Source organism: Bos grunniens, chromosome 5 (genome assembly GCF_055505025.1).
Source record: "Bos grunniens cultivar Pamir isolate PY7600 chromosome 5, Bosgru_T2T1.0, whole genome shotgun sequence".
NCBI lineage: Eukaryota > Metazoa > Chordata > Mammalia > Artiodactyla > Bovidae > Bos > Bos grunniens.
Genome location: NC_141169.1, coordinates 96347137 through 96362406, shown reverse-complemented (window position 1 = coordinate 96362406; position 15270 = coordinate 96347137). Strand labels below are relative to the sequence as shown.

Here is a 15270-nt window from a genome sequence, read left to right as displayed (position 1 = left end):
CTCACACGCTAGTAAAGTAATGCTCAAAATTCTCCAAGCCAGGCTTCAGCAATATGTGAACCATGAACTTCTAGATGTTCAAGCTGGTTTTAGAAAAGGCAGAGGAACCAGAGATCAAATTGCCAACATCCCCTGGATCATTGAAAAATCAAGACAGTTCCAAGAAAATATGTTTCTGCTTTATTGACTATGCCAAAGCCTTTGACTGTGTGGATCACAATAAACTGTGGGAAATTCTGAAAGAGATGGGAATACCAGAACACCTGATCTGCCTCTTGAGAAATCTGTATGCAGGTCAGGAAGCAACAGTTAGAACTGGACATGGAACAACAGACTGGTTCCAAATAGGAAAAGGAGTTCGTCAAGGCTGTATATTGTCACCCTGTTTATTTAACTTATATGCAGAGTACATCATGAGAAACGCTGGACTGGAAGAAACACAAGCTGGAATCGAGATTGCTAGGAGAAATCTCAATAACCTCAGATATGCAGATGACGCCACCCTTATGGCAGAAAGTGAAGAACTCAAAAGCCTCTTGATGAAAGTGAAAGTGGAGAGTGAAAAAGTTGGCTTAAAGCTCAACATTCAGAAAACGAAGATCATGGCATCTGGTCCCACCACTTCATGGGAAATAGATGGGGAAACAGTGGAAACAGTGGCAGACTTTATTTTTCTGGGCTCCAAAATCACTACAGATGGTGACTGCAGCCATGAAATTAAAAGACGCTTACTCCTTGGAAGGAAAGTTATGACCAACCTAGATAGCATATTCAAAAGCAGAGACATTACTTTGCCAACAAAGGTTCATCTAGTCAAGGCTATGGTTTTTCCTGTGGTCATGTATGGATGTGAGAGTTGGACTGTGAAGAAAGCTGAGCACCAAAGAATTGATGCTATTGAAGTGTGGTGCTGGAGAAGACTCTCGAGAGTCCCATGGACTGCAAGGAGATCCAACCAGTCCATTCTGAAGGAGATCAGTCCTGGGATTTCTTTGGAAGGAATGATGCTGAACCTGAAACTCCAGTACTTTGGCCACCTCATGCGAAGAGTTGACTTATTGGAAAAGACTCTGATGCTGGGAGGTATTGGGGGCAGGAGGAGAAGGGGACGACATAAGATGAGATGGCTGGATGGCATCACTGACTCGATGGACGTGAGTCTGAGTGAACTCCGGGAGTTGGTGATGGACAGGGAGGCCTGGCGTGCTGCGATTCATGGGGTCGCAAAGAGTCGGACATGACTGAGTGACTGATCTGATCTGATGATAAACATTTAACTGGTTTTTAATTTTTCACTATTATAATACAACTTCAAACATTCTTGTAAATATCTCTTTTTACACATTTGTTTTTCTAGAATATATATATATACACACACACATATAAAAATGCTGGGGTGAATATTCTATATACCTAGAGTTATAGATATTGCCAAATTGTTCTCCATAGTGATTGTACCAAATTACATTCTTCTGAACTACATGTTAGATTTCTCTTTGTTCCATAGCCTCACCAACACTTGGCATATCAGACTTTCAAATTTTCAACAATTCGATGTATTTGAAATGATATGTTGTTTTAATTTCCATTCCCCTCAGGATTATTGGCTATTTGAGCTTCTTTAAAACTTATTTAAAAAATTAAATGTCCCTCATATGATATACAGTAAGCATTTTTGGTGAGCTATACTTGACATATAACATTGTGTAATGATTTGATACATTTATCTGTTTCAGTATGATTGCCACCATAGTATTAGTTAACACCTCTATCATGGTTGCTGCTGCTGCTACTGCTAAGTCACTTCAGTCATGTCCGACTCTGTGTGACCGCACAGACAGCAGCCTACCAGGCTCCTCCTTCCCTGGGATTCTCCAGGCAAGAACGCTGGAGTGAGTTGCCATTTCCTTCTCCAATGCATGAAAGTGAAAAGTGAAAGGGAAGTCGCTCAGTCATGTCTGACTCTTCACGACCCCATGGACTGCAGCCTACCAGGCTCCTCCATCCATGGGAGTTTCCAGGCAAGAGCACTGGAGTAGGTTGCCATTGCCTTCTCCGTCTATCGTGGTACATAATTATAATTTCATTTTTTGTGATGAGAACAATTAAGATCTAATCTCTTGGCAGCTCTGAAGTTTACAATCAGGATGGTTGATTACAACCACTACACTGTGCCTTAGATCTCTAGGACTTATTTACCTACTGGTGGCATGTTAGTGTCCTTGACCAACATGTCCTCAATTGAACATTTTTATTTATTTATTTTTTTGAACATTTTTAATTAATGAAAATAATCCTTTTACATCTATTGTGATTTTAATATACTTGGATTCATTTTTATAATATTCATTTTATAATCTGTCCTGTTTTCCAATTACCATCCCTTTCTTCATCGTTCTTCTATATTTTCCCTATTAGATAACATTTTATTATCCTTCTTTTAGCTTCTGCTAATTTAGAAGCCATAAAATGTACAATTGACTTTTGAACAACATGTGTTTGTATTACAAGGGTCCACTTACATGTGGATAAAGAAAAAAATACATACTCTTTAAATATGGAGGGCCAATTATAAGTCTACATGAGGGTTTTTGATTGCATAGGGCTGGGGATGGGTGTACCAATGCCTCTAACCCCAGCATTGTTCAAGGGTCAGCTGTATGTCCACCCTGAGGGCTGCTGCTGCTGCTGCTGGTGCATCACTTCAGTCGTGTCCGACTCTGTTCGACCCCATAGACAGCAGCCCACCAGGTTCCCCTGTCCCTGGGATTCTCCAGGCAAGAACACTGGAGTGGGTTGCCATTTCCTTCTCCAATGCAGGAAAGTGAAAAGTGAAAGTGAAGTCGCTCAGTCGTGTCCGACTCTTCTCGACCCCATGGACTGCAGCCTACCAGGCTCCTCCGTCCATGGGATTTTCCAGGCAAGAGTACTGGAGTGGGGTGCCATTGCCTTCTCCGATCCTAAGGGCAACCATCATTAAAAATTTCAAAAACACTCATAACTATGCATTTTATTATAAAATCTAAGTGAATTTTTGTTTGTTTTTGGCTGCACAAAGTGGCAGATGAGATCTTAGTTCCCCGACCAGGGAGCAACCGGTGCCCCTGCAATGGAAGCACAGAGTCAACCACTGGACTACCAGGGAATTCCCATATAAAATCTAAATGAATTTTATATTTCTCTCCTCCAAACATATACATCTTAGCAAGCTTTACCTACCCATTGACATCATCCATCATGTTATTGTTAGAAGATTTAGTTTTACCTTTTCAATTAAAAAAATTAAAAATTTTCAAAGTTTTACAATTAAATCTTATTTTCTTTCTTTCTTGTGTTAATGATTGTTCCTTATATCCCAAATATTCCCTCCTGCTATTCTTGTCAGTGTATGTCCTATAATATCAACAGGTTAATAGAAGTCTGGGCATGGTGAAATATTTTATTTATCTAAAAATATCCTTATTTTGCCCTTGCTCTTGGATAATTTAAATGGTTTTAAAACTCTAGTTATTTTTCCTTAGTACTTTTAAAATATTGGGCTTCCCTGATAGCTCAGTTGATAAAGATAAAATTATTCCCTTTATCCTCAGTTCTCTGTAGTTTCACCCTCTGGGTTGTAGCAATTTAATAGGCTGTGTCTTCTAACCAAGGACTCCTTTGTTTATTTGTTGTGTTTTTGCTGCACTACGTACCTTGTGGGATCTTAGGTCCCTGACCAGGGAATCGAACCTGGGCCCATGGCAGTGAAAGTGTTCAATCCTAACCACTGGACTGCTGGGGAACACTGAAAGTGTTTTGTTTTTTGTTTTTTGTTTTTTCCTTTCTTTGCTTTGGCTGCACTGGGTGATTTGCAGGATCTCGGTTCCCCAAGCAGGAACTGAACTTGGGCCATGGCAGTGAAAGCCTGGAATCCTAACCACTAGGCCATAGGGAATTCCCTTCACGTCTTTTTCAATTTTGATCAATTCTCAACTACTACCCTGTTAACTCCTCCTTATCTGAAATTCCCTCCAATTTTTGTTTATATTGTTTTTTTCTGGGGCTTCTGATAGACATATGTTGGAGTTTCTTAATCAAATCTCTCTATTTAATAACAGCTCTCTCGTTATTTTTACCCCTTTCTCTCTCTGGGCAGTGTACTATGTAAATCCCTCAATACCAGTGTTTGATTCAGAAATTATTTCTCTGACTTTGTCTTGGCCAAGGTTTACCCACTTATTAATATTTTAAAAAATTAATTTCCCTAATTTTCATTTATATTTCAAACAAGTTCTTATTAAATATCTACCTGTCTTCTTATCTTCCTTCTTGTCCCACTAATTCTTCAAGTTTTCCTTCATTTATAACTTAGAGTACCTTAAGCATATTTAAAGTGTTTGTTCCAAAGACAAGGGCCCAGTGAGAGGTGGAGGAGCTGTGGCTGCCTGAGCTGTGCACAGCAACTCGCTCCTCCCCACTCCCTGACACTGGCATCGGCCTGCTAATTGGCAGGTGAAAATGGTGAAAAAAACTACTTCTTATGATGTCTTGGGGGTCAAACCCAATGCCACCCAAGAAGAATTGAAAAAGGCTTACAGGAAGCTGGCCTTGAAGTACCACCCTGATAAGAATCCAAATGAAGGTGAGACATTTAAATGGATTTCTCAAGCTTATGAAGTGCTCTCTGATGCAAAGAAAAGGGAATCATACGACAAAGGAGGAGAACAGGCAATTAAAGACGGTGGAGCAGGTGGTGGTTTGGGCTCCCCCACGGACATCTTTGATATGTTTTTCAGAGGAGGAGACAGGATGCAGAGAGAGAGAGGGAGGTAAAAACGTTGTGCGTCAACTTGCAGTAACCTTTTTATATAATGGTGCAACAAGAAAAGTAGCTCTGCAAAAGAATGTGATTTGTGACAAATGTGAAGGCTGAAGTGGTAAGAAAGGAGTGGCAGAATGCTGTCCCAGTTGCCAAAGTACTGGAATACAAATAAGAATTCATCAAATAAGACCTAGAATGGTTCAGCAAATTCAGTCTGTCTGCATGGACTGCCAGGGCCATGGGGAGTGGATCAGTCCTAAAGATAGATGTAAAAGCTGCAACAGAAGGAAGACAGTTTGAGAAAAGAAAATTCTAGAAGTTCATATTGACAAAGGCGTGAAAGATGGCCACAAGATAACATTCCATGGTGAAGGAGACCAAGAACCAGGACCGGAGCCAGGAGATATTATCCTTGCTTTAGATCAGAAGGACCATGCTGTTTTTACTCAACAAGGAGAAGAGCTTTTCATGTGTATGGATATACAGTTGACTGAGGCATTGTGTGGCTTCCAGAAGCCAATATCTACTCTTGACAACTGACTCATAGTCATCACTTCTCATCCAGGTCAGATTGTTACCCATGGAGATCTCAAGTGTGTGCTAAATGAAGGCATGCCAATTTATCATAGGCCATATGAAAAGGGTCGCCTAATCATTGAATTTAAGGTAAACTTTCCTGAGAATGGCTTTCTCTCTCCTGATGAACTCTCTTTGCTGGAAAAATTTCTGCCTGAGAGGAAGGAGGTAGAAGAGACTGATGAAATGGACCAGGTAGAATTAGTGGACTTTGATCCAAATCAGGAACGATGGCACCATTACAACGGAGAAGCATATGTGGATGATGAACATCATCCTAGGGGTGGTGTTCAGTGTCAGACCTCTTAGTAGGGCCCGTGAATAACACTCACTGCGAGTGTTTTATTTGCAGTAGTGATTGAGTGAAGGGCTATAATCATAATATGCTCACTACTTGTTTTTGTTTTAATATTCAACTATAGTAGTGTTTTAAAAGTTAAATGAAGAATAAACTGGAATATAAAAGCTCTGACTTTGCCCTGTATGTATGATGACTTAAGTGTGCAAGATAAGTTTAATACTTGTAAAAACTACTTTAAAAAATTTCCCCTAGCATTTGTTCGGAGAAGGCAATGGCACCCCACTCCAGTACTCTTGCTTGGAAAATCCCAAGGACGGAGGAGCCTGTTAGGCTGCAATCCATGGGGTTGCTAAGAGTCGGACACGACTGAGCGACTTCACTTTCACTTTTCCCTTTCATGCATTGGAGAAGGAAATGGCAGCCCACTCCAGTACTCTTGCCTGGAGAATCCCAGGGACGGGGGAGCCTGATGGGCTGCCGTCTATGGGGTCGCACAGAGTCGGACACGACTGAAGTGACTTAGCATAGCATTTGTTAGGCCATACTTTGTAATAGATTTCAGCTATGTACATGGAATAGCTTAGACTGAAATGCCAGGTATATGTATTGACTTCAGGGTATGACCCTTAATTGTTAAGCTATGAAATTAAAATTGTATTTAACTGGCAGTCAGACAAAGAACTTAATTTGTAGAGAAGTGTTGGTCTGTACAGTTGTATTAAGTGGGATTCACTGTGATGCTTCTATATTTATTCTATTGCCTCAACTGTTATTTGAAGATGGCATGCTGTACAATTTAATTTAGCCTGTGCTATCAGTGATAGAAATGATGCCTTTCTAAAGAAGGGGTTTATCATAACATGCTGCTTCTTGAGGGCTTGCATTTATAGAACTGCATTCTCTTCTGCTGTGTCGTCTTTTATTAATATATATAGCTATTGGTCCTTGTTACTTTTTTTCCCTCCCCCTTCTCTTCAGACCACAGTAAGCCTTAGAGTAGTGACTTCTGGAGCAGGGAAACTTAGAGTGATGAGGCCTTTACATGGAGAAGTAATTTGCATGTATGAGATAGGAAGGTGTTTTTGTAGGTATGTTGTAGGCTTACTTTAAACCATTTAACTTATACTCCAGAGTAACTGTAATTTAATGTTGGTACTATAGCAAATTATGATGAATAGCTTTAATTGTATGTTTAAAATCATATGTTCACAAGCTTAAATCTGGGTATCAGAATTTAAGCAATTCTTGAAATGTATGAATGTCTCTTTAATATACTGATTACAAAGCAAAAGAAAACAATTCTTCAAGTTTTCCTTAAGCATATTTAAAGTGTTTGTTCCAAGGACAAGGGCCCAGCAGATCCATACTCCCTCTCTTTGTTTTCTGCCCCATTTCTGGTTCAAGAGTTGTTCAACCCTGTTTGGGGGACCAGCTATATTACCACGAAGCTCTCTTGTGGCACATTTTGTCTACCATTTGCTCTAAATTTAGAGCAGAGTAGGTCGAATTGTGAGCTCCTTGCACTCTCTGGACTGGAATTTTACCTAAAGTCTGAGTTCTGGTTTTCATTTGATGCTTTTTGTACTGTACTGTGCTGTGCTGTGCTGAGTCTTGTTCGACTCTTTGTGACCCCATGCACTGTAGCCTACCAGGCCTCTCTGTCTATGGAATTTTCCAGGCAAGAATAGTGTAATGGGTTGCCATTTCCTACTCCAGGTAATTTTCCCGACCCAAAGATTGAACCTAATCTCTTGAGTCTCCTGCATTATCTGGTGGGTTCTTTACCACTTGCGCCACATGGGAAGCCTGAGGCTTTTGTTGACCTAGAGTTCAGCACTGTAAGCAGGCCATGACTCAGCTTTCAAAAATGGGAATTTGGCCCTCAGCACAGTGGAAATCTAGATATCCTTTATCTAAGAGTTTCTAGCACTGCAACTGGGTATCAGGATTTAAGCAATTCTTGAAATATATGAATGTCTCTTTAATATACTGATTACAAAGCAAAAGAAAACAATTCTTCAAGTTTTCCTTAAGCATATTTAAAGTATTTGTTTCAAGGACAAGGGCCCAGCAGATCCAGGCAAAAAACATTAAAATCCTTTGAAATCTCTTATGGTCCTTGACGTCAACAAACTTCATGAAGCCGTTTCCTTCAAATTATTTTTAAGTATTTTTTTTTAATTGAGGAATTGCATTTAACTTTTATTTATATATCTCTTATGCTGCCATATTCTCTATCAAGTTGATCCCTTTTCTATCACCTCTAAAATGGAGGGAGAGAACAGCAATAAAGCTAGACAGGTATGTGGGTGACAGGTAAGAGATCTTCTGCCCTGGCCTCATAGTTCAGGGGAATGGAATGCAGAAACTACAGGTATGTTGGGTGACTTGATTTAGTTGCTTAGAAGCAAGAGCCCTGATGTTTCCCCTCCAAGGTTGCCTGGGGAAGCAGAGATGGCTTCCTGGACTGTCTGGGCTCATGAGCTAAATGCAGCAAACTCTGCACCCACCTTGAGTTTTAGCGGGCAGCCAAAGTTGCTCTTGTCAGGTCTAGGGTGGAATAAGAGGACATTGGGAGCTAATGAACCTTCTCGGGGCAGAGGACTAACACTTGGGGTGACTATCGCAGCGTCAATGGCATTGATTGTGCAACTGGAGACCAGGGAGACCATGGAAGCCTCATCTGATGTCAGGTGGGGAAACACCAAAGCTAAAGACTCAGTGAGATCCTTCCACTTCCGTAGATGCTCCAGAGAAGGACACAAGACAGACAATCACTACTTAAACATCTCCCCTCCCTCCATGATGCCTCAGTAAAACCAGTCCATTCTGGAGACAAGTGTTTGGGACAGGAGTGTAATATTCTGAACTGCTTGTGGGTGCGTGCTCAGTCAAGTCTGATTCTTTGTGACCCTCTGTCCATTGGAATCTCCAGGCAAGAATACTGGAGTGCGTGGCCATGCCCTCCTCTAGGGGATCTTTCCAACCCAGGGATTAAACTCATGTCTCTTATGCTCCTGTATTGGCAGGCAGATTCATTCCCCTAGGACTACCTGGGAAGCCTATTTTGAACTGACTTAGTCTCAATGATAAATTATTTTGTTCTTATTGAAATAACTATGGTCACATTTCTTGCCATGAGGAGGAATGGGCTCTTAACATTAAAATGATTTAAGTGAAAATGAAGTTCTTTTTTTTGGAAAAAAATAGTTTGTGGGCTATTGACCCACAGTGGTCACTCAGGTAAAGAAACAAAAGTCATACATTTTAGCTGAGGTCTCCACCACTGTGTCTTGCCCAGCTCCATTCAGAGTTCCAGATCCTCTCTACTTTTCAGTCTATTTCAATACAGGCCATGTTTCTCAACTGGAGTGATTTTTCCATCCATTTGGCAATGTCTGGAGACATATTTCATTGTCACAATAGGGGGAGGGAAGGTGCAATTGGCATCTAGTGGGTACATAGCAAGGACGTTGCTAAACATCCTACAATGCACAACAAAGGATAATTCAATCCCTGATGTTAAAGTGCTGAGGCTGAGAAACCCTGAAACAGAGGAACATTCACCCTGACTTGGGGGTGGAGCTGAGAGGTCCACAGCACAGTAGACAGGACAGATGGAGATAGAGGAGGGTAATTAGGCTAGGATTATTAAAATTGCTTCTTTCTTTTTTGGGTGAGGGCTAAATTTTTTGATTCTGACATTCAGAGCAGGTGAAGAGAAACCTGTACCTTGAGATCAGAAATGGAGGCTTCGCCTGATTCTGCCCCATCTAGGGTCCCTGAGGAACACAGTCCACTCACAGCCCCCTCAGAAGGCTGAGGCCCTTCTCTGACCCTTGGCCCTGGGACTCTACATTTCGTGTGTGTTATAGCAACACCGGACAGCAGATAAGAGCAGAGGCTTTGAATTCTGAGCTCAAAGCTCGACCTACTCCTTCAGGGCTCTTCGACTATATGAAAGACTCCCAGCTTCTCCATGTCTCTGAATTCTCATCAAACAGAACCCACACCAGTCTCCAGATCAAGGATGTGTTAGATTTAGCTCCAGCTCCTATGGTGTGTAAAGTCAGTAAGTTTCCTCCTAAGCTGGTGGAGACTTCACCCACCTTTCCATCTCTCACACACTCGTATGCCCACTTTTCCTTGAATCTATCTGCATTATGTTAATACCATATCACTTGATATGGTATAGCCCACTCCAGCATTCTTGCCTGGAAAATGACATGGACAGAAAAGCCTGGTGGGCTACAGTCCATGGGGTCGCAAAGAGTCGGACACAACTGAGTGAGTTTCACTTAGTGCTTGTCAGGAGCTCTCTCCTACTCTTTCGTAGCTGTTTTGATTTCCTACTTCCTTTAGTAGGAACGGGCTCCTGTAGTATTTCCCATTGTGATTAATCTATTTGTGTTTGTACGTGTTGTGTGCATGTGCGTGGACTCCATAGCCAGATAGCTTGTTTCCAAACCTGGCTTCTGCTTACTAGCTTTGTGACTTTCAGCTAGTTACTGAACTTCTCTGTGCCCTAGTTTTCTCATCAATGATAGGAAGATAATAATAATATATATCTTATAGCACTGTTATGGATGAAATAATTTAATGGGCTTCCCAGATGGCTCAGTGGTAAAGAATCCACTTGCCAATGCAGGAGACACAAGAGTCGTGCATTCAATTCCTGGGTCAGGAAGATCGCCTAGAGGAGGAAATAGCAACCCACTCCAGGGAGATCCAGACCACCGTGAGCTTGCTGCTACCTGGGGAGCTGGCCAAGCACGCCGTGTCCGAGGGCACTAAGGCTGTCACCAAGTATACCAGCTCCAAGTAAATATAATATGCCTAGCCGATGTTAATGGAGAAGGCAATGGCACCCCACTCCAGTACTCTTGCCTGGAAAATCCCATGGACGGAGGGCCTGGTGGGCTGTAGTCCATGGGGTTGCTAAGAGTCGGACACGACTGAGTGACTTCACTTTCATGTTCACTTTCCAGTATTCTTGCCTGGAGAAGCCCATGGACAGAGGAGCCTGGTGGGCTACGGCCCACGGGGTCGCAAAGAGTCAGACACAACTGAGCATACACACACCTCATACAAGTAATATAACATATATAAAATGTTTTGAACAATGCTTGACATATTTTAAATTATATATATATGCCAGTCGTTATCATCATCATCACCATTTTGTGGTTCATGTTAATTTCCAAATAATTACTGGTTGATGTGTCATTTGATAATTTTAAGGGTGGAACTGTGTCTTACTTATCTTTGCTGTGTCTACAGCCTTGACCAGAAGCCATAGTCAGTTTCTAATATCAGAAGGAGCAAGTTTGGGGGTATGGAGGAGATTCTTGAAGTATCTGATGGTAAGACAAACATTGAAAAGGTTCCACCTTTTGACTGCTTTCCCTACTTTCTCTACTTGTGTCAAAATCTTGCTAGAATATCTTTTCATCATAGTTTCAGCAACTGTTGTGTCAACACATTAACTTAAAAAGAGTGAGCAAAGTACTGAGGAACTCACTCCCCACTGTCTCTCTGTTCCCAGAGCCCAGCACAAGGTAATATTCACAAGTGTTGGCTGCATGGAATTCACTCACCCAAGCTGCGTAAACCCTGAAGAAGTCATTTCTGCAGCTGCTCCAGCAATGCATGAGATAAGCTGCTTTGCTAAAAACTAGAGCAGACCAGGTCTCCACACCCTCATCACCATTCTTTCCACAAAGGTCTCATGACTCATTTTATTAAAAACCAATCTATGGCTGTTTATCAGCTTTTACCTCATTAGTGAGCCATCAGAGACTCTTAATTTGCAACTCTTAGGGAGCCACCCCAGTAGAGTTTAAAAAAAAAGAAAAAAGGAGGAAAAAATTCCATCTGGCCAAGGCTGCTAGACAGGGCATTACATGGAAATAGGTAGCTCACACTTCTGATTCATCTCTAATAAAACTGGAACAACAACAGGATTCAGTTCAACTTAACAAGCCTGTTAAGTAAGTGCTGGTGGCAGAAGTGCTGTGCTGGGCTTCTTGGGTATGCACAGATGAAAGATGGGGACCCTGTCCCCAAAGCACTAACAGATGGTGGAGGAGAAAGATGGGGCTTTGACCCAGTAGAAATGGAGTCAGGAAGAGCTTCATCAAGGAGACAGCATCTGAGATGGGTCTTGGAGGTTGAGCAGTATTTTGACCGGTAGAGATGTGAAGAGCAGCATCTGGCTCTTAGGAATCATAGTTCGAAGAGTTGCTAGGAAGGGGATGAGCAAGAGGCAGAAGGAGCATCATGGCACGGCTCATGGGCACATGTGAAATTCGTGGTGCACCACACAGGGAGGGGGGTCCTCGGGCGATGGGAGTGGGGCAGGGAAAGAAGAGGAAGAGTAGAGCATGAAGAAGAGCAAACCAGTGAGAGAAACCCCTGAAAACAGTGAGTGCCTGCTCTAAGCTGATGTGCTGCTGCTCCACACAAGATCACCCTGCAGAAGCAGCGCAGGTAGATGGCCGTGAGCTTCAGGATAAAGTATTGATACAAAGGGCTGGACCCAGGAGAATGTTGTAAAAGTTCAGAGAAGCAGCAAATTGCAGAATGCTTCAAAGGCGATGATGGAGCATATGAGGATATGTCTTTGCATTTTGATTTGGTTTCTTGAATATTTCATATTTCAAATGATATTTTCCGAGGTTGTCAAACCAACATCCTTGTCTATCTCAAGTCGTTCATTCCACGATCTCCAACCTTCCACACACTTCTGCCCTTAGGAGGTTCAGGAGACTATAAGGAACACTCCATTTTAAACATGGAAGAAAGTGGTAGGCCTATACCTTCTACTGCTCTTGGTAGCTGCCTGAGCAACTCTGTAAAATGAGAGGGAAACAAGGCAGCTCTTTCTTCTGGCCTCTGGCACAAACTCACCTTCTTTGCCCTAGCACCAAGGCTGTGTCTGGGTACGTGGGACTGTACTTTGCAAAACAGTCTCCAGCAGTATATGTTTTAAGTGGATGAAATGATGCCTGGGTATGAAGATGCTATTGCTTCTCATATAACTCCCCTTGTGTAGCTGAACAGAGAAGGCAATGGCACCCCACTCCAGTACTCTTGCCTGGAAAATCCCATGGGCAGAGGAGTCTGGTAGGCTGCAGTCCACGGGGACACTAAGAGTCAGAAACGACTGAGCGACTTCACTTTCACTTTTCACTTTCATGCATTGGAGAAGGAAATGGCAACCCACTCCAGTGTTCTTGCCTGGAGAATCCCAGGGATGGGGGAGCCTGGTGGGCTGCCATCTATGGGGTCACACAGAGTCAGACATGACTGAAGCACCTTAGCAGCAGCAGCAGCAGCAGTGTAGCTGAAAACAAAAGACTCTAGCCTGTGACTTGTTTCTCCACCATTGGTTTGTGGCTACAGTCCTTCCAGAGGGTTGATATTTTAAGCTATTTCTGCTTTGCTTCAGAGAATGCTGGATACTTTTGCTCAGAGGGAGTCCCACTGCCTTCCTGCTCAGCTGAGACAGTGCATGGAGCTCTTACTGCTGCAGTCCTTCTTTGATGGGGCCTTCAGTCTAAGAGTCTCGATTCCAGGAATCCTTCCAGTTGCCACTCACCAACCATACCACCACCACCCTCCACCCCGCCTCTCCCACCCTATCTCCCTGCAAAAGCTCTTGTCTCTGTGAGCCCCAGCTCTCTACTCCATTTGGCACTTCCTTCAAATTAAACTCTTGCACCACAGAATGTGTACTAAGCCTTCACCCCATGGACCATATCAGAGAGGAAGCAGGAAACTGGTAACCTCTTCCCTCTCCTCCCTCTTCCCCAACCCATTGCCAGGGGTCTGTTTGACACTTGCTGCATCGTATCCCATGGCTCCAAGCTTTGAGCAAGGCACAGAGCAGAGCCTTGGAATGTGTGCTGATTCAGAAATTCCCTTACTTACTGAACTTCTCAGTAATGCAGTCAGAATGACAGCCTCTGAAAGGAGCTTATGGGAAATGCCCTTCTAAAGATAGGTTTGGGGGACTTCCCTGGTGGTCCAGTGGTTAAGAATCTGCCTTCCAATGAAGGGAACCTGTGTTTGATCCTTGGTTGGGGAACTAAGCCGGTGTGCCACAGTGAAGACCCAGCATAGCCAAAACATACATTGAAAAAAAAATAAATAAACAGAGGGTTTTGGTTATAATTAAAAAAAAAATAGTAGCATATATTTATTTATTTGGTTGCACAGCTCATGGGCAATTCGTTCCCTAACCAGCAACTGAACCTGGGCCCTCGGCAGAGAGAGCACAGAGTCCTAACCGCTGAACAGCCAGGGATATCCCTTGGTTGTAATTATTCCTCCTCCTCCTCCTCCTCTTTCCTGTTCTGTTCCATCCTTCCTTCCTTCCTTTCCTCTTTTCTTTTTGTCCTCTCCTCCTCTCTTTCTTTTTCTTCTCCTTCAAACATACAAATATTGATCTCACTCTTCCTTCCACCCTCTTCTATCCTTTATCAGGCAACTTCCTGCTCACCAGCATCTTCTCGGGCTCTGTGAGATACAACAAAGTCCTGCGAAGAGCAGAGCTCCTCTCAGACTCCTAGTACCACCTACAGGGGAAGCCCATCATGAGCAGCTGGGGAGAGTTTCCACACTCACAAATCCTAGATGGAGATGAACAAAGAGGCTGTCTTTCCAATTCAAGAGAACTCTGCTTGAAGTAGAGAATGACCACCGTCACATGGGCCTCTACCCAGAGCTTCCATGACATGGCTGTCATCTGCCTTTTCAAACCAGATGTCCCTGCTTGCTCACTTGGAGCTTCCACTCCTGGTCACTGTAAATGCAACTTCTTCAGACTGAGTGCCTTTCTTCAGTGCTCCCTTCTGTTACCTTCCACCTTGAATGATTTTGGCTAAAGCCTAAGGGTTCTCATCACTCACTGCTTCCACAAAGCCTCCCTTGGCTGCTCTGGTCTACAGGGGTGCCTTCCTCTCAGACTCCCATAGGATTAATGATTGAATTACTTTTTCTGTGTTCTCTGCAGCAGAGATGCTGCCAAGAATATTTCCCAATGTTTCCTCAAGGATCCTGTAATGAGTGAGCTTCCTAGGCTGGCCCCTCCCTCACTCCTGATCCCCGATCCCCAGGCTGCTGCTACAGGATCCTAGGGAAGGCGGATTCAGAGTCTGAAATCAGGAGCTTCTCTGGTGGCTCAGTGGTAAAGAATCCATCTGCCAATGCAGACAGATTCCACCTGTATTCCATCCCTGATCCAGGAAGATTCCGCAAGCCGAGGGGCAACTAAGCCCATGTGCCTCAACTACTAAGCCTGTGCTCTCAAGCCTGGGAGCCCCAACTACTGAGGTCTGAGGGCCCTAGAGCCTGTGCTCTGTAATGAGAGAAGCCACCACAATGAGAAGCCTGCCCACAACAACTAGAGAGGAGCTCCTACTCTCCGCAACTAGAGAAAAGCCTGCACAGCAACGAGACCCAGCACAGCCAAAAATAAATAAATAGATAAAAACTTCTAAAAAGAATGCAATGAGAATTCAGTGGATCCAGAAACAGATAAGGATTTGGAGGGAAAAAGAAAAAAGTCTGGATTGTTATATGCAGAATA

General features: G+C 43.1%; 1 protein-coding gene and 1 pseudogene across 1 annotated transcript in view; one reads left to right on the top strand and one right to left on the bottom strand.

Annotated features, from left to right (window-relative positions):
- Positions 1-15270, bottom strand: part of PLBD1 (phospholipase B domain containing 1) — an 88927-nt gene that overhangs the window by 44422 nt on the left and 29235 nt on the right. The window lies entirely within an intron of this gene.
- On the top strand, positions 4498-5846 carry LOC147372648 (dnaJ homolog subfamily A member 1 pseudogene; annotated as a pseudogene).